Genomic DNA, 19777 nt, shown 5'->3' on the forward strand with positions numbered 1-19777 from the left:
TACTTATTTATGCATTCATTGGTTGATTCCCATATGTGCCCCAACTGGAGATCAAACCCACAAGATTGGTGTATGTGGACAAGGCTCCAGCCAACTGATCTCCCCGGCCAGGGCTGTGTTCATTAATTTTATTGTATTATATACCCGTGCAACTACCAACAAGATGAAGATGCAGAACACTTTCTGCCATTGTGCACATTCATTCCTTTTACTTTATCTACCCCATCAGTATCTCCCCCTCGAAAGGTAACGACTAATACTGTGTTTCTGCTATAGATTCATTAATAGATCTGAGAGTCGTCACCTGGGTTGTATTATGCAGAAGCTGTTTGCTTTTTACTGCTATGTATGTATTACACTATTAGTTTACTGTGGATGGAGAGACATTTGAAGGTTTTTCAACTTTGGCCTAAATTGACTAAAACTGGTGGTAAATATTCTGATGTATGTCTTTTGGTAGACCTAAGTACTTCCATCTTCTTGGTGTATTAGAAATGGAATTGATGAGCTTATAGGGTGTAAGTATGTATCTTTTAACTTTAGTATTGGGTTGGCCAAAAAGGTCATTTGATTTTTTCCCTAAGATGGCTCTTGTGGTACTTAGTTGTCTTTAACTTCATTTGAAACAATTTTGTTAGGTTGTATTGTGATACCTGTCATACCAGTGTGCATTAAAAAAACCAAATTGGTGAGTTTTGTGCAGCCATTTTAATGTTGAAGGTAGAAGAAAGTATACAACACTTCTGTGATATTATGCTTTATTATGTCAAGAAAGGTAAACGTGCAGCTGAAATGCAAAAATATTTGTGCAGTGTATGGAGAAGGTGCTGTGACTGAGCGTGTCAGAAGTGGTTTGAGAGGTTTTGTGTGGCGATTTCTTGCTAGATGATGCTCCGTGGTCAGGTAGGCCAGTTGAAGTTGATGTGATCAAATCGAGACATTAATAGAGGATAATCCACGTTCTACCATGTGGGAGATAGCAAAGACAGATATTGTTACCGAACAGTAATGGATTCTGCCGCCTGCTGCCACTCTTTAGGCAAAATTCCGGAGGCAGAGGTTTGGTGAGAAAGGAACGGAGTCTTTTTTTCAAAAGCTACACAATGTTGGAAGAACGGCAGGCTTCTGCCTCAAAACACGTATCCTTTCTAAAATACCCGAAGAAACCACCCCCCACCCTTTGCCACATTAGTTCAAACCTGCATCTAGAGCTCCTTCTCCCATTTAAATTACCATCCTTTAGGAAATGCAGGTGACTGTAGCATGACCTTCTAGGTGGCTTAGCTTGTTTGCAGTTGCAGTCCGGCTTCACTCGTCTTTCTGGAGTTTGTGTATGTGCTGCCCGCACAGCCATAGCACTGCCACTGCCACTGCTTTCCGTGCCTCTGGCCCCCGCCACCGACAGGCCACACAGTTTCCAGGTACCACCAAGGCCCGCTGGTCCAGAAGGCTCTGGTCCTTGACTGGGCAAGCCAGGCGGAGAAGTGGCAAGTCTCCACCCGCCCTGCATTTAAATATCTGGAACCAGACTTCTTTCTGTGTGCTCCAGATGGGTCCAACTTCCCCACCTAATCCCCATCCCTTTCCCAGGCTAGACTAGCAGGTCAGCACCTCCCCCTGCTATCATGTTAAGTAACCTTTAGGTTCCCTTGCCTCTGTGACCTATGGTTTCCCCTTCAAACAGGAACCAGAAGCCCTTAGGAGAGCTTTCCATGCTCTAGCCTTGTGCAGATTCTTCCTGCACAGCCTGGGGTGGGGACTGAATCTGTCCTGTTTCACCTCATCTGCCTGGGACATTTCCTGAGATCCCTCCCTCCTCCTGGACCTGCTACGTGTATCAGTATGAGGTGATGCTGTCTCATGCCATGAAAGGTGTTGAGCAGCATCCCTGGCCTCTACCCACTAGAAGTGAATTGTGGGAGATAGCCGACATACTCAGAATATCCAAATCAATAACTTTATCAGTGAAAATGAAAAAGTTTATTTTATGGAAAGAAAAATGAACGGACTTTGTAGTCAACCCAGTATGTATATTGCTGAGCTATTTACTGCCTTCCAGTACTCGTGGCCTTTGGCCAGTGCTGCTGAGGGGAGTCAGTCTGGTGCTTGTGGCTGTTTTACAGTAATTATCCGGCACGTGAGATTGTGCATGCTTCCTGCTGAGTTCAAAGTCTTCAAAGTCTTGCATTTTACTAATTTCAGATGGAGTTAACAGGTTCATGAGGTATATAGAAAGTGTGAGATAGGTATAGGCAAAAAAATTGGTGGAAATCTACTACTTGTAGAAATTACTTTGTTTAGTAGGGTTTTGGGAAAAAGAAATCTTAAAGGTAACACAGAGACTAGATAAAATAACCACATGCAAAGTGAAGAAGGCAAGAACAGGCTTGATTTATCTGAGGTAATAAGTAGGTAAAACTAACAGAAAATACAGCAAGGCACAACTTAGATTATGACAGAAATGGGAAATTATTGTTAAACAATTGCCATATTAAAATAAACCTAGATTCATCTGTGTACTTACTGTATGTAAGATTGTTGTTTAACTGGCTCTGATTGCTTAATATTTAATTATATGTTTATAATTTATTAAGTGTCTGTGTTTTAGTCTTTAGATTTTTTTCTTAATGATTTAGAGCTCATTGACTTTTAAATAACAAAACCCAGTAATTGTGAGCTTAATGAAAAAGAATATTTTGGAAAGTATCTCATGAAACTTGGTGTGAGGATATGTTTTAGAATTGGCAAAAGTGGGAACTGTGGAGTCACTGGAGACTGTTAAGGACATTCTTTGATTCTTTTCTCTCTGCAGATCTGATACTCTTACTTGACTGAAACTCAGTGAAACAGGGCTTACAGCAGCTATTTAATTTGTGTGTTATTATCTAGACTCCTAGAGAAAACGGTCTTACATTTGTTCCTGCGGTCTTACGTATGTGAACACATAAGGTCTTTGTTCCTTCCAGTCTTACACATTTGTTCCTTCCTTCTCCATTTTTACCTCTCTTCTGCAGACTGATACTCTCAGTATCAGATGCAAATTGGCTTTCTAGCCATGTCTTAACCACTACTTAATAGTGTTAGGAAATTTGGATTTAAATTATGAGGTCAGATACATGAACGTGGTGATATCAGTGACCTCAACCCATTGATAAGTTATGGCAATAACTTTTAAATTTTTAAATTTTTAAAATTTTAAATTTTAAAACAAAATCATTTTGTTTTAAAAATTTAAACAAAATTTTTAAATTTGTTAAATAAAATGATGGGTCCTTATGAAAATGTATAACTAATATTTTTGAAACTTAGCAGCATAGCCAGTTAAGTTGGGGCCAGTATAGCTTGTCTTAGCAACTTGAGGTTGTCATCAGACTTCTCCGAGTCTTCCTGTGTGCCAGGTGGCTGCAGTAGTGGTATTTGCTTGGAAAGGACTTTCTTGGCATTGTAGGAGCTGGTACTATTTCATAACATTTACCACTGATTACTATACATTTTCATGGGCAATTTTTCCCCCTCGTTTTCTCTCTAGAATGTTAGAGATTGACGTACCTTTAGTGTTTGGAAGAGGTGTTGTAAAAGTTTATTTAAGAAAGGAAAGAATGGGAGAATAAGTGTAAGAACTGGTACTGGCAAAACTGTGATGAGAATTTTATGTATTCATGTTTTCAAGCAGTTATTTTGATCAGACTTGTCATTTATGTGTGTGTGTAAATTATACATACTGACTTTTATATAGTTCTTTTTAATCACCCAATTCTCGTAACAACATCGAACATGCTTAATTTTAAAATAGAGAGTCCTTATTGTCATAAAGTGATCCTCTAAATCGTGCTATAAGTGGTAATTTACTTACCATTTTTGAGGAAATCGTTTTAGCATTAGAGAGAATGGATATAATTTTGAGAAGCTTGTTCGTTCAGTTTTGGAAGTGGTGCTTTACGTTCTCCAGCAGCAGGAAGCAGGCCCAGCATTTGAAACCCATTTTGGAAACTTGTTTCTCCTTTTTTACCCCCATTGAGAAAATCCAACCCCGTGCCATATAAACAAAAAACAACCTTGTCACTGCAGGAATTGGTTTTTATTTTAGCACAATTGATCTAAAACTCTAACAAGCTATCTCTACATTGAGGCTTTTGAATGCTAATGATTTTAAGGACTATACCATGTTTTTTTTTTTTTTTAAATATTTTATTTATTTATCTTTTTAGAGGGGAAGGGAAGGAGAGAGGAAAGAAACATCAATGTATGGTTGCTTCTTGTGCATCCCCTGCAGGGAACTGGCCCCTGCCGGAAACTGGCCTGCAACCCAAGCATGTGCCCTGACTGGGAATCGAACCGCGATCGTCTGGTTCGCAGGCCCGCGCTCAATCCACTGAGCTACACCAGCCAGGGCTTATACCATGTTTTTTATAGCTTTAGATTTGGAGGTGGGGAGAGGCAGTAGTTTAAATGTGTCCTGTAGGATGGATGTTCCTGTTCTTGATTCATGCTGAGTGGTGTGTAGAAGAGTGACATTTGTTTAGTATTACTTCAGGAAAGTTAGGTTAAATTTCTGGGCTTGTATAACATTAGGGTTGTTAGTTAGTGGTTGTCCAGTTTTCTTGAAGCTAGTGGTGCTCAACCAAGGTGTGCGAAGTACTACATGATTTCTCGATTACATCCGCACGCAGGTTGGTCAGCTTCTTACCGCCGCTTAGTTACTGCTTCTGAACGATCTCCTAGAAGCAAATACCATAGCAACACACAGGATTTTCCGTTCTTAATACCCAGTGGAGTTTAGGGGTGTAACACTGCCAGAGTTGTGGCCCTGTTCTGAATTCCCATATTTTATTTTATTTTTATTTTTATTTTTTAAAAAATATATTTTATTGATTATACCATTACAGTTGTTCTATTCCCCCCTTCATTCCCCTCCACCTTGCACACCCCCTCCCCCACCATTCCCCCCTTTAGATTATGACCACGTGTAGATTCTATATTTCCCCTGCGATTCTCGCCCTCCCCCATCTATTTTCTACCTACCATCTATGCTACTTATTTTCTGTACCTCTCCCCCCTTCTCCTCCTCCCACTCCCCTGTTGCTAACCCTCCATGTGTTCTTCATTTCTATGGTTCTGCTCCTGATCTAGCTGTCCTCTTGGTTTGCTTTTGTTTTTAGGTGTGGTTGTTAGTAACTGTGAGTTTGCTGTCCTTTCACTGTTGATACTTTTTATCTTCTTTTTCTTAGATAAGTCCATTTAACATTTTATATAATAAGGGCTTGGTGATGATGAACTCCTCGAATTTGATCTTATCTGAGAAGCACTTTATCTGCCCTTCCATTCTAAATGAAAGCTTTGCTAGATAGAGCAGTCTTGAATGTAGGTCTTTGGATTTCATGACTTGGAATACTTCTTTCCAGTTCCTTCTTGCCTGTTAGATCTCTTTTGAGAAATCCGCTGACAGTCTGATGGGTACTCCTTTGTAGGTGACTGTCCCCTTATCTCTTGCTGCTTCTAGGATTCTCTCCTTCATTTTAATCTTGGCTAATGTAATTCTGATGTGCTTTGGTGTGTTCCTCCTTCGGTCCAAATTCTTTGGGACTCTCTGAGCTTCCTGGATTTCCTGGAAGTCTATTTCCTTTGCCAGACTGGGGAAGTTCTCCTTTATTATTTGTTCAAATAAGTTTTCCACTTGTGGCTGTTTCTTTTCCCCTTCTGGTACCTCTATAATTCAGATGTTGGAACGTTTAAAGATGTCCTTGAGGTTCCTAAGCCTCTCCTCGTTTTTTTGAATTCTCATTTCTTCCTTCTTTTCTGGTTGGATGTTTTGTTCTTCCTTCTGGTCCATTCCATTGATTTGAGTCCCAGTTTCCATTCCATCACTATTGGTGGTTTCCTGTTCATTTCCCTTCATTTCAATTAGTTTAGCCTTCATATGTTCCTCTAATTTGTGGCTAAAAGCAACCAGTTCTGTGAGCATCCTGATCACCAGTGTTTTGAACTGTGCATTTGAGAGGTTCGCTATTTCTTTTTCGCTTAGTTATCAGCTCTGGGGCTTTGAGTTCTTCTTGAGCCATATTTTGGACTGTCTGTGCTTGTTACTTATGAGGAGCTGAGCCCTAGGTGTTCACCAGGGCGGGGCCACTCAGTCGCTGGGTTGTGACGCTGTACGTGGGAGGGAGGTCAAAGGAAAGCAATGGCGGTCTCCTCTGCCGCCTCCCGCCGCCAGGGCCCGAGGTCTGTCCCATTGCACTCGAATGCGTGACCATGGTCAGCCCACCACCTTGCCTCCTCACTGGGTTTGCCGCTGGGGCCTGCGTAGTCCATCTCACTGCTCACTCCTCCGCTGGTTTATCTGTGTGAGAATGTGTGACCACAGTCAGCTTGCCCCGCACCCTCACTGGGTCCACGCTGCCACCCCGGCTGCCTGCGTGCCTGGGTCGGGAGATCTTTCCTGCCCGACCCTCTTCTGCTGCTGGCTCTGCCCCCCTTACCAGTCCGTTTGAATGGTTCGTTGTTGTTGGACTTCTGCATAGTTCAGTTTTCTGTTCTCTGGCTGTGTCTTTATTTACTAAACCTTTGTTGTATTCAAGCTTGGTTGTGGGAGAAGGCACAGTGTTTCCACCTATGCCTCCATTTTGGCGGAAGTCCCTGAATTCCCATATTTTAACTGGTGTTTCCAACAGTTGTTTCTTTAGCAATAATGTTACAAAAAGTGATTAGTGTTTCAGTGGTAAATATTTCCTCCCTAGTCATAGATTGGTTTTCTGAAAACCGTGGTGGTGGGAACGTAAGGTATATGAGAAAGATAGGCTGGAGAATTGAGGGTATGAGCAAATGCATTAGAGCCTTTGGGGGAACACAACTAAAAAATAAAATACTTAACTGAAGATACTGTTTATGACTTTTAAAATAAACAGTGCTGAGGTATACTTTACATACAGTGAAATGCATACTTTGTTGAATTTTGACAAATACGTGTACCTGTATAAACACCACAATTCAAATCAAAGCTCATATGCTCATTACCAGAAGGTTCCTTGATCCTGGCTGCCTTCAGTCCCACTCTCCACCTCCATCCCAGGCAACCACTGATCTGCTTTCTGATGCTGCAGATTAGTTTTGCTTCTTTTAAAATCTTATGTAAGTGGAATTTTGTTCTTTTTTCTGGTTGGTAGGCAGAATAAAGATCTCCACAGTCCATTCCCAGGAACCTGTGACTATTACCTTACCTAGCGAAAGGTATTTTGCAGATGACATTAAATTAAGGCCTTGAGATGGGGAGATTAGCCTGGATTATACAGGAGGGTATAGTTGATTATTTGAGACTTTATCAACTGTAGTGTGAAAGATGACTTTTAGAGAATGGTCAGAGATACAATTTGGCAAAGCTAGTTTTGATCAGGAAAGAAGGGGGACCGTAAACCAAGGAGTATAGTCTGCCTTAGAAGCCACAAAGGTCAAAAAATGAATCTCTCCCCTATACGCCTGCAGAGAGGAATGTGGCTCTGCTCTTCCACCTTAACGTTAGTTAGCCCAGTGAGACCTGTGTTGGACTTCTGACTGAGGGAACTAAGATAATAAATTTGTTGTTAAAAGCTACTAAAACTGGGGTAATTTTTTGACAGCAGCAATGAACTGTTTCCTTTTGACCTTTGCTTTCCTTTTAAAAGAGCCATTTATGTAGCTGTTTCACTAATTTACTTCATTTTTATTTGCAGTACCATTTCATTGTATGGGATGTACCACAATTTTCTATCCATTCATCTGTTGATGGACATTGTATCTTTTTCAAATTGAGCTATTAAAACTGAAGCTACCGTGAGTGAATATTTATGTACAAGTCTTTTTGAAAAATTTTTTAAAAGATTTTAATTTTATTTTTAGAGAGAGGGAAAGAGACTGAGAAAAAGAGGGGGAGAAACATCAATATGTGGTTGACTCTTGCACTCCCCCCCTAACAGCAACCTGGCCCATAACCCAGGTGTGTACTGTGACTGGGAATCGAATTGGTGACCCTTTGGTTTGCAGGCCCGCACTCAATCCACTGAGCTCCACCAGTGGGGATGTGTACGAGTCTTTGTGTGGGCATAATGGTTTCACTTTTTGTTAAACTTAAGAGTAGGATTGTTAGGTCAAGGTATGTGTTAAGTTTTATAAGAAACCGCCAGACTTTTCCCAAGTAGTTGTACCAGTTTACATTCCCACCAGCAGTTCTCTACCTTTAAAATTTTACCTATTCTAGTGAAAATGTAATAGTATCTCCTTGTGTTTTCGTTTTTGTTTTGTTAATGACATTCATATATTTTGGAATACTGTTTAAATATTTTATGGTTGTTGTACCTTTATGCTAGGTATGTCTTTGTCATAATTACATAGAAAACTATTTTTCTAGTATATGACTTGCTTTTTCATACTTTTTTGGTAGAAGTTTAAATTTTGATCACATCTAGATTATTATTTTTATTTGCTAATTGTGCTTTTTGTGTCCCCACCTCTCACTTCCACCCCCCTTTCTTTTCTTTCCTGCTTTTTAAAAAGCTAACAGACATTCTAAGGAATATGAGGTGGTATCATTGTAGTTTTGATGAGCAGTTCTCTAATGACTAGTGTTGAACATCTTTTCATATGCTCCTAGGTCATTTCTATATCTTATTTGGGGAAATGTCTCTTTGCCCATTTTAAAATCAGTTTTTTGTTGTAATATTGATGTATTATAAATATTATTTTGTTTCAGAAAAGTACTTAGTGATGATTTTTCTCCCATTCCTTAGGACATTTTTTACTCTGTTAATTGTGTACTTTGATACACATTTATTTTCTCATATATTTGATAATTTGCCATCCTAATGGGTATGAAGTGGTATATCACGGGTTTTGATTTGCAGTTCTCTAATACCTAAAGAAGTGGAGTGTCTTTTTATGTGCTTATTGGCAATTTGTATACTATCTTTGGGAAAGCTTAAGATTTTTAACAAGTGCCTATGTTAACATAAAATAATAAAGCACTAGCTTTATTGCAGCTTTCATTTAGTTTTTCATATTTGTATTATGGATTAGTTTTAAAATTTTATGACAGTTCACATTGCTCTACTCATTCTTAACATGCCTCTAAATTATTTTTAAACAACTAAAAAATAATCCTAGATAAAATGAATTCTTGGTTGGTGTATTTCTCTACTGTATTAAATCTCCACCTGCTGTTAATGAAATAGGAGGCACTGGGCAGGTCAGTGTAGTTTTCTCTGGATTCACGAAACATAATAATGACACACGTCTTTGTTGCAAAACCACTCTCAAAGACGTGTGGTTCTGCATGATGGCATTAGCTGAGTAGGAATGTGAGAGCAGGAATTGTGAAGAGCAGGAGCTAAAGAGATTTTTAGGAAAGCTGTATGGAAAATAGAAAAAAAAACAGAGGGAGATAGAAGCTGTAAGTTCAATTAGGGCTAAGCTCTGATGAGGGCTAGAGAGATCTACGTAGAAAATAAAAGAAGTATAGAAATATGTAGAACCTTGCCTGAGTAAGTAAGGGAAGTAAATAAGAATTACAGTAGCTTTCTGCAAAAGCTTAGAGTGGCCCTCAGATCAGTCATTTGGCTTTGGAGAAACCAGAGAGGAGCGACAGTGTTCTGGAAGTGAAAAGCAGGATGCATAGTACAGAGCAAATGTAGTAACTTGAAAAAAGGAAACTCTTGGGGACTGAAAAAGAAGGGTGTGAGCTGGGAGCACCTTTGGAGTTTTGCAGTACAGCCAGGCCAATTTGAGTCGTCTAAACAAAACTTTTAATTTGTTATAGTTGTATTTAGTTTATTCCTGAAATTCCTTCTCACTGTTATTAGTCGGAATCAATTTGGAACACATTGTATTTAGCAGTGTTTAGGACAGAAGAGTACTGTATCTACTGAGCAAGCTCCCTTTTTTGGCGGTGAAAAATTCCTCAGAGTCTGCCAGCTGAGACAGGGAATATAATGCAGGTGTTCTGGAATACAGCTGGTTTCACACTTGGCCCGTTGACCACTTCATTACGTAAGCCACCGCCAGCCAGCAGAGTCCAGTGCAACCATTTGTTAATATTGCTTCTGACGCAGACTGATAAAGTTAAGCTATATTTGGGCATATATACTTAAAAGATACTTAATAAGTAGGGATGGTGCAATCTGAAAACATGATTTAAAGGGTCACAGATGTGGTTCTCTTCTGAGATGTGATTTTACATACTTTGATGATACTGGTGGGCAGGTGAGCCAGCATTCACTTCACCAGAGCTGCAGCACTCTGTAAACTAAAGCCAGGGAACGGCATCTTTATTCAGGACCTGTCATATTCTCTGATCCTATTCTGTGTCATATTTCTGTGGAAAGAAGGTTAAAAAAAAACCTTTGTGCCTATTCCTTACTTTTGAATGCCTCCCTCTACTCTATTCTCAGCCTCCCTTAACTGGACTGTGTCACAGAATCCTTAGATCATTTCTGTTAGTGGCTTTCTTCATGGTCCTTGAACAAAGGTTATGTGTGACGACATTTTTCCTCATAGAAAAGTTATTTTGGAGTTTGGAGATAGAGCTGAGGATACCACCCAAAACAGAATAAAATTTATAGAACAGTATTAAACTATATGGTGGGGAAAAACATTGTTTGAATCCGAGTATTTCAAAAGGATAATTGATTTTACTTTTTGGCCAGCTAACTCAGTCTGTAGTTTCTGAAAGGGGAAGAAAGAATCAGGGACTGGTCAATTTTCAATTTTAGTGACCTGGTGACTTTTGTGCTCTGGATTTTGGCATGCATGGAAGGTACTCTGAGTGCTTCTTAGTGGGTACATTTGCTTTTCTTTTGGTCTATTTTGCTTAGTGTTAAGGGATTGAGGACTCTTATCTCCTGCTAAAATGTCAACTCCTTTGATTGACACTACACTTATTTGTCCCTCCCCCTTTGTATTCTTGACTGCACACTCCTCCCCCCCCTCAAAAAAAAAAACAACTCAGTGCCAGCTGTTTTATAAAATATCTTACTCATGACTTTTTCAATTTCTAGAGATGATGAATGGTCAGGTACATTTGGCTTTTGGATACCAGCATCCTGATTGTCCTGAAAATTACCCATTTTGACACTTTTAGTTTGAAATGTTTACCCTTGCTATAGAACCACAGGTAGGTGAAAGAAAAGTGGGACTTTTTGGTCTAACTTTATGCAGAAGATTGTGATCTGTTGCATGTCTCACGCTCTCAATGTGGGTAATCAAGGATGATAGAAACACATATATACCTGCTTTAAGATTCGTTTGCACTGGTATTTCCTCACTCATTTTAGAATAATTTTAGAGCATAGATTGGCGTACTATTTCTGTAAAGACACAAGTAGTAAATATTTTAGGCAACCATTCAAGTTGGCTTGTTGTAGTGGGAAACCAGCCATAGCCAATATGTAAATGAATAGACATGGCTGTGTTCCAATAAAATTATATTTATGAGAGACACTGAAATTTGAAGGTTGCATAATTTTTACATTTTCTGCCACCTCACCATTTAAAAATGTAAGAAGCAGGTTGGATTTGGCCTGTGGGCCATAGTTTGCCAACTCCTGTTTAGAGCAGTGATGATATAGTCCTGTGCTATTTGAGTGATTAATTGTATAATATAAAATTAGCAAAATAAGCTTTTAAGTTTAAAAACCCCCTGATATCAGCAGATTACATAGCAACCTCAAATCTCAGTTTCCTTATATGTAGAATGGGAATAAAACAACTGTTGTAAATTTAGTTGTTTTAAAATTTTTAAAAAGATTTTTAAAATTTATTTTTAGAGGGGAAGGGAAGGAGAAAGAGAGGGAGAGGAACATCACTGGTTGCCTCTTGCACAGCCCCCACTGGGGACCCACCTGCAACCAGGCGTGTGTCCTGACTGAGAATTGAACCAGCGACCCCTTGCTTCTCAGGCTGGCATTCAATCCACTGAGCCACACCAGCCAGGACAAATTATAGTTCCTTATTATAAATAACAACCTGCCCTGGCTGTTGCGAGCAGAGTAGGGAAATAAAGAATATTTCAGAAAGTCATTGGAGAGTGCTAGAGACAGAGACTTAGTCCAAGCTTTTGGGAACATTTCCCAAAACCACACCACAGAACTAGGTTTGAGAAAGCCACTGGTGCTGAGCTCTAAATGTCAGGTTCTCAACTTGATTGCAGATGCTACCACTGTTCTTGTGCTCTTTTCAGCGATAAGAACTTCATGTTGTAACCACTGGGAAATGTTCATGTTGCTGCTGCTACGGCCGCCACCATCAAGAGCCAAATGTTTCTGCTGTCTTGGGCTTGAGCAAAAGTGGAAATTCTGCTCTTCCTTACTTCCAAATCAAAGTCTCGAAAGTTTGTATGTCAGACATAGAATAAATTCCTTCATTTAAATTTCTAATATAGTAATGACAACTAACTCTGTATAAACAATTTTTTTTTGAGAGCCTCTGTTTTTAAGAGTGCAAAGGGGTTATAGACCCAACATTTTCAAGAACCATTGTTGTAAATTATTACTATCTTTAGGATTATTTGTTCCCTTCAACATCAAAATCTAGAGAAAGATGGCACATCGGCAATGTAAATAAGCCAGTTTTGTTGAGAAGTACAAGTTGGTACAATTTGCTGAGCTCTGTTTTGTTACTGTGGCTGTTTTTTTGTGAGGCCGCTGATTAGACCTTGAGGTTGCTGGGAAAGGTGTTGACAGGCTTTCGAGGAACGGATTATCCACATGATTACACACAGTTACAGAAGTCTCTGCAGCTGGACTTTTTGGTGAGCCTTTACATGGGACAGAAATGTTTCCACTCCTGGTCATCCTAACGGATGCATCTGCCTGTGTCTGCCTTACGTTATTCTCCATGCCTTTTCCTTCTGAAGACCTGACTTGGAAATCTAGTCACATGTTTATTCCCCTTTCAAGAATTGGTATGACCCTCACTGTGTTTTCCTTTCTTGACAGTGTGGACCACAAGATGTACTGTCCAGTAGAAGGATTTCTGTCTTTAACTTCTCTGAAAGAACTATTCCAGAATGGGGCCATAACCTGTATTTACACTCAATCGATAATGATTGAAAGAATCGATTGCTGGGTGATACCTGTTATCCAGGCTCATATTTTTCCCGTTAAGGTTGCATGGTGGTAGAGAATCCACTACAGGTAGTGATAGGCCTTGTTTGAGGAAGGAATAGCCGTGCATCTGGAGGAGGCACACTGAAACTGTGGGCCATCCATCTGCCGATGGGTCCCACAGTCGGAGTCCTCTCCGTGTACCATACCACTTGGTCACGTGTCCCTGTGTCCCGTCAGCTTTGACTTTGTGGATCAGATCATGATAATTCCTAATGGACAGTTGCCTGTGGCTGAATGTTTATTCTCTCCCAGGCAGAGGTACAGGAGTTGTCTCCAAAAGAAAGTTTTGGTTCGATAAAGAAGGTATGACTTTGCCCCAGAACTCTTAGTGGGTCTGTACTGTGATTGTTCTGGACAGGTTTGCCATTGGCTTCTCGTAGCATTGATCTGGTGACACTTCGAGCTTCATTACAATCAGTGGGTCGTTGTGGTCAAATGGCAGAGCTACCTACGTGTGCTACCTCCTGGGTGGGCTAGAGAGTTGTCTCTTTCTCTAGGCCGCACTTACATTGATGGGTTTCCAGTCACCCAGCAAATAGAGCAAGCAGCATACCCACATTGTGTCGTTTCCAATATCCAAAGAGGCCCAGCAAGTTTTCCACTTCTTTTTTTTGTTTTGGAAAGTACGAGGTCTAGTGATGTGGTTTTCATTTGGAGGGGGTCTTGACTAGCCACACCCCTAGGGCTTTATAGTGATGGCAGGAACCTGTATTTTCTTGGGAGTTTGTCTTTTGGCATGCATGTCTCATTAAGGCAGCTAGAATACTGCCCTTGCCTTCTCACTAGGTCCTGTTGGCTTGATTTTATCAGTGTAGTGTCAGTGTGGTGAACTAACTGAGGGCATAGGAAAGCTAGAAACTTGACTTAGCCTGAGGCAATGTACTGTTCTCCAAGCCAGATGAAAGCACATTGCTTCTGGAATTCTTTGTAGAGATAGAGAAATCATTTGCCAGTACTATGGCTTCGTTCCAGGTACTGCACTAGGAGATCAAATTTGGATTGCCAGTTATGCTTGTAGTCATTATGTTTAAAATACAGACATTCTCTAAAAACATTGGTGTGTTCTGCATTAGCCAAACAGTCGTATTAAAGGAATACCTTCCAGGGAGTGTAATCTTGCACCTTCCAATTCGTTGATAATCCCCTAGGAGTGCACTATTTTATTTGGAGGGAGAGCTCTAGGGGTCTGTCTCTGTCTGACTTGTCTGACGCAGCACTGCCCTCCTACTCCACTTCAGTGGCATCAGTTGTTCGATTCTCGCCAGCCGGTGGTCATCTGAGACTACTCTTTTTCAACTGCACATTCAGCATTTGGAGAAATAACCATCAAATGGGAGGAGTGACCTGCTCTCTGATAAGTGGACTTAATGTGTTTTTTGGCTACTGTAATCCCTCATTCTGACACATCACAGTAGTGCTATCTTTGCCCTTAGAGATAGGTTTAAGTAAGAGTTAGATTTTGTAGTCACAAAAATGTTGGGTTATCCCCCCTTCCCAATTGCATGATTACCCTGATAAGTAGCTGTTGGTCATTTGTGGAAAACCAAGAGGAAAATCACAGTACTTACGATGAAATCATAGAGCCCACTGAAGGGTACTTTGCTGTACCTTTATTCTGGAGGCTCTGGGTCTGGGAACTGAGGGGCTGTAATTTTCTGTGTTGGTGGCTAGGTCCCCTCTGGCCTCCCTGTATGCCTAGAGTTGTTTATTTGTATAGATTAGCAATCAGCAACCCCTGTCTGTAGGGGTCCATGCGTTAAATATTTTAGGCCATATGTGCTGTGTAGTTTCCGCAAAAACTACCCAACACAGACATTGCAGGGCTAAAATAGCCAGAGACAATACATAAATAAATGGCTTGTTTGTGCTTCCATAAAACTTTATTTACAAAGACACAGTGGGTCAAATTTGGACTGCAGGTTATATAGTTTGTGTCCATCTTGTACAGTCTCACAGGATTATGGCTGGGGGCCCTAATATGGTCTTAGGGACTTTCCAGGATTCTTCCAGACAAACTACTTTTGTAACCTCTAGGTTCCTGTTTCCTTGACCTTGTTTGGTGCCACTCGATGTTATAATTAGGCAGTCAGCGAAGTCGGACTATGCATTTTGGTCCTGACAGGACTCGAGTGGGGTTTGGCAGGCTACAGCCTTGCAGGCCAAACATGGCCTGTAGTCGTGTTTTTATGACCCACAAGCCAAATATGTTTTCACATTTTTAGGTAATTGAAAAAATGAAAAGGATGATAATATTCTTTGACAAGTAAGTGTTATGTGAAATTCATGTTCTCACCCATAGGGATTTGTTGGAACGCAGCCATGTTAACTTGTTCGTGTGCAGTTTACGGCGGCTCGTCACGACAGCAGGGTTGGGTGGTCACAGCAGACGCCCTCTGGCCTTTGGAATCAATTGCTATCTGGCCTTTTGTAGGAAAAGGTTTGCTGATTCCCAGTCTAGACAGTGGAGAAGAACTCTTCTGTCATATTTAGTAGCCGCCTTGTTCTTCCTCAGTGCTTTGAATGAAGAACCAACACTGTGAATGTCACTGTCTTTTTCCGAACTCTCCAGTACTGTTAGAAGCAGTGGTTGTACCCTGCTGTCCTTGTCCTGTGCCCTTCATAGCTTTTCTTGTTGGACCCCAAACCTTGTTTTTGGTAGGCACCTCGTTACAGGTGCCCGCAGTTGATAATTGAGTTTGTCATAGCTTGAATGAACTACCAGAGGCTCATCTTATATAATTGTGGCTCCATTGCATTCAGACCCAACCAGATTAGATAGCGTGCTCAGATTTCCTTTAGCTTGAAGATTTGCTCATCTCCTCACAGAGTGATTATAGGAATTTAATAATATAAATAACATCAGTCATTTTACTTATTTATTTACTGCGTGCAGGCACTGAGCTAAGTGCTTTTCACATGTGAGAAGTGCTAAGTTCAGTGCCTGATGAGTACGTATTCAATAGAGGGAAGCTAATGTTTGTTTCTAGTTTTAGAAATAAATGTCTCCCATCCTCCCCTTCATGTGCTTTAAAAACTTTGTTAGCTATTAGAGTATGTTAAATGACATTAAAGATAATTGGAGTAACTAACATAAACCAGTATTTTTTTGCCTATAATATTCCTCCTTCTTAAAAACTTGTAGATAAATGTAGTCAATTCTCATTCACAGTACTTAAGTTTATAAAGTTGCTGTGACCACTGAATTAGCAAATACTGAACTGTTGCTCCTAGGGGAAATACAGGGTTAGGTTCCTGTGAGCCTCTGGTCGCAACATTTTTGTCAACTGATCAGTAATAAACTTGTGTGTTTTAGTTTAAAGACACAGTGTTTAATGTATATTGTTGATTCATTAGCATTGCGCTTGTAACCAACAGCATTATAACTCCTTTGTGAATGAAGCTGGTAGGGTTCCCCGAATGTTTGCTGTATCTGGGTTAGTACTGGCAGTTGAAATGTGTCTGATGCAATATGTAGTTCTTTCTCCCTAGGGCCTCAATCTTGAATGGTAGTTTTGGTGTGGTGGGTTATATGAAGTGAGGTTAGGTATAGACCAGCAGATCAGACCTTTTTCTAGGGAGGGTGGGTGAGGAATGGGCAAGGTGATGCCATTCTCACTTGTATAACCGGAGTCTTTTAAGTACTTATGGGGAGCAGTGCTTTGGCATATTTCATTCCATTGGTTTTAAGAGCTTGTTCCCTGTTCCCCTTCACCCCATCTGCTGCCCTCCCCCCTTATTTCTTTCTTCACATTAGAGAACTCACGTGCCCTCTGTCTTTCTGTTCTGTTTTCCTCTCAGGCCTGGCTATTCATAGGAAGCTTCCAGGTAGAAATGCCTGCTTAATAGAGACCAGCTCTCTGGCTTTATACTGAAGGCAAAAGCTACCAGCAGCTGCATCTCTGTTCACAGAGCGAGAGAGGGAGGGGTGATCTGCCCAGAATAAGGTAATGCCGCACCCTGATGAAGTACCATGATTGTTTCTTCCTCTTTGTAGTTACGAGTAGTTTGATTAGAACTTAGAACTTCTCTAAGGTGTTTTTGGAAAGCCTTTGGTGTCTTGTATGTGGTTTCTTCTTTTTTTCCTTAGTGAATTGACTCTTCTATCTGTCTGCCCAGAGTTCTCTAAAATGTATGATCATCCAGTGAGTTTTTTTCTTGTTTTGCAAGAGTTCTATCATTTTGTCTTGTTTTAAATTTTGTTCCTGACGTTTCAGTGGAACCTTGGGAAAGGAAGAGAAGAGAGGTAAATACATTTATTCAACCCACTGTCTTAAACTGTAACTAATTTTAGGCTGATTTTAAAGGTAGATAGATAAGTTCCCAAGCATATCTGTCTCTCAATATGAATGACTCTTTTGCACCTTAGAAGAATTACCGTATTTCGCCATGTGTAATGTGTATAATTTTGCCCAAATTTTTGAGAGAAAAATAAGGATGTGTATTACACATGTGCAGTACCTGCAATACCCCGTATCTGTTCTTGTGTGATGCAGACCCCGATTCATGGGGTCTGAGACATTGTGGATGAGATATGAGAAAAAATTACACGGGCTACCGAGTCCTGTGGGGGAAAGGGCACGGCATGGCTTCTCTCTCAAGAAGAGAAAAGGCCTCAGCCCTTGCCTTGACAAGCCCTTATTGCTTTTCTGGGCACATTACATGATGGTCCTCATTTACAATACACAGGTTTACTTTAGGTGGTTTTACTTTTTGTAAAAGTTACAGAAAACAAAGGAGATGACACCGCTAATCACATCACAGAAAAAGGATATTTGCAAATGCAAAGGGAAAAGTGGTTGAACTGCTTACACTCATCCTTGGAAGGTTTAGCGTGGATTTTAGGAAGTTAATTTAAAGATATGCAGTAAATGTTTCCTGCCTCTATTCAGGGTGAGGGAGTTTTAGCAAAACCAAATCTCATAGAAGTCTAGGTATACGGCAGGCCTGATGCCCCACAGGAGAACCTATCGGTGGGCGTGGGTCCTCTGCATCACTGAGTGGGAGCTGGACCTGTGCCACTCAGGACAGTCTCCTACACTTGTGTTTTGTAATATTTGTTATAAAATTTTTTATAGTGCAAAAACCAAATATCTAAATATAAATAAACAACATTGAATTAAATTAAAATGAAAGCTTTTTTCCTGCAAGCTTGGGCCAAAAATGTGGGTACACATTATACATGACAAAATACAGTACCAAATCTTCTGTTTCCCCCAATAAGAGCATTTTAATGGTCAGTCTCTGCTAGAATGCTTGCTGCTCCGTCTGGGCATATGGCCTGTCGTGGAAGAAAACATGCCCGAGCACAGCGATGCTGTGGGCCAACACTTTCTGAGTGGGCTTTAATTTTTTATTTTTTATTTTGGGGGCTATATAAGGGTATACATATGAGTGAAGTTATCTTTTTGAGACAATATATATTGGAAAAGATTCAGTCACTCGTGAAAATGGTCAGAAAACTGATAAAATTGGGTTGTAATCTCCCGTGATGCATAGCAAAGAAGAGAATGATTTTTTTAAAAAGATTTTATTTATTTATTTTTAGAAAGAGAGGGATGGAGGGAGATAGATAGGCAGAGAAACATTAGTGTGTGAGAGAAATCAGTTGCCTCCTGTATGCACCCTGACTGGGAACTGAACCCGCAACCCAGGCATGTGCTCTGACTTGAAATCGAACCAGAGACCTTTTGCTTGGTGTCGTGATGCCCAACCAACTAAGCCAACACTAGTCAGAGTGTGGGGAATCATTTTTAAAAATGATTTAGTAAAAGTCTGGGGAAGAGAGGGAAAGAATGGCCAGATTATTTTTGTTCTTTGCTGTTTTATATGAATGTGCAGGGTAGAGTTTAGTATTTTGTTGGAGGGGGAAAAGTATGGTACTTATGTCCCAAACATTTTTCAAAGATTTTATTTCTAGGAGGGAGGGGAACATGAGGTACATCAATAGGTTGCCTCTTGCGTGCGCCCAACTGCGGACCTGGCTCTCAACCCAGGCCTGTGCCCTGACTGGGAATAGACCTTTAGGTTTCCAGGCTTACACTCAGTCCATTAACCCACAACAGGCAGGGCCCTGACAGCTTTTGGTTTAACACCTTGTAAACATTGTTACTATTGTTGTAATGCCTTTACTTTAGGCTATTAGGTACAGGATTTTACTGCCCACCTGTTTTAAACCATCACGCCTTTGATAAAGAATCAGGCTGTATCAGTGTGTACACAGCCGTAACAAAGACAGCATTGCCTTCTGTTGGTGGCTTTTAGACTCCTGTAGTATTGTGGTCCACAGTAAGACATATATCTTCATTACTGCCTCGTGCCTGTGTGTTTGACACTGAAATTTGTGAATTTCATGAAACAGTATTTGCCTTCCATGTGATAAACTCATATTGTCTATTTCATTAACAAACAGGATATGCCCCAGTAACTTGATTTTGTGACACACTACTTGGTTGATCTTGACCCTGATCTTTTAGCATAAGAGGAAGATGGTGGAGGTGTTGAATTCAGGTTGACGTTGGTGGGTGATTCTAGCTCCTTGGGCTTGAATTTTCCTTCTCTGAGTCTGTTTTTGCAACTGAACTGGGAGTAGTGATACCTTGTTAGCTTGATTGTGAGGGTTAGAAATCAGTGTGAAGTGTCTACCAGAGCTA

The 19777-nt window shown here is 40.4% G+C and overlaps 1 protein-coding gene across 5 annotated transcripts in view; it reads left to right on the forward strand.

Annotated features, from left to right (window-relative positions):
• Positions 1–19777, forward strand: part of TBL1XR1 (TBL1X/Y related 1) — a 154086-nt gene that overhangs the window by 22414 nt on the left and 111895 nt on the right. Inside the window, exon 2 of one of the 5 annotated variants that reach the window (XM_037046498.1) lies at positions 13718–13720. The exons of 3 other annotated variants lie outside the window; for them this stretch is intronic. The gene's annotated coding sequence lies outside the window, so the exon portion shown is untranslated. Of the gene's footprint in view, positions 1–13717; positions 13721–16925; positions 17072–19777 lie in introns of all 5 variants that reach the window. One more of the 5 variants, XM_037046497.1, reaches the window with a different exon arrangement.

The sequence above is a fragment of the Sturnira hondurensis genome, unplaced genomic scaffold, assembly GCF_014824575.4.
Source record: "Sturnira hondurensis isolate 20B ecotype Veracruz unplaced genomic scaffold, ASM1482457v3 Scaffold0005279, whole genome shotgun sequence".
NCBI classification, from domain to species: Eukaryota; Metazoa; Chordata; class Mammalia; order Chiroptera; family Phyllostomidae; genus Sturnira; species Sturnira hondurensis.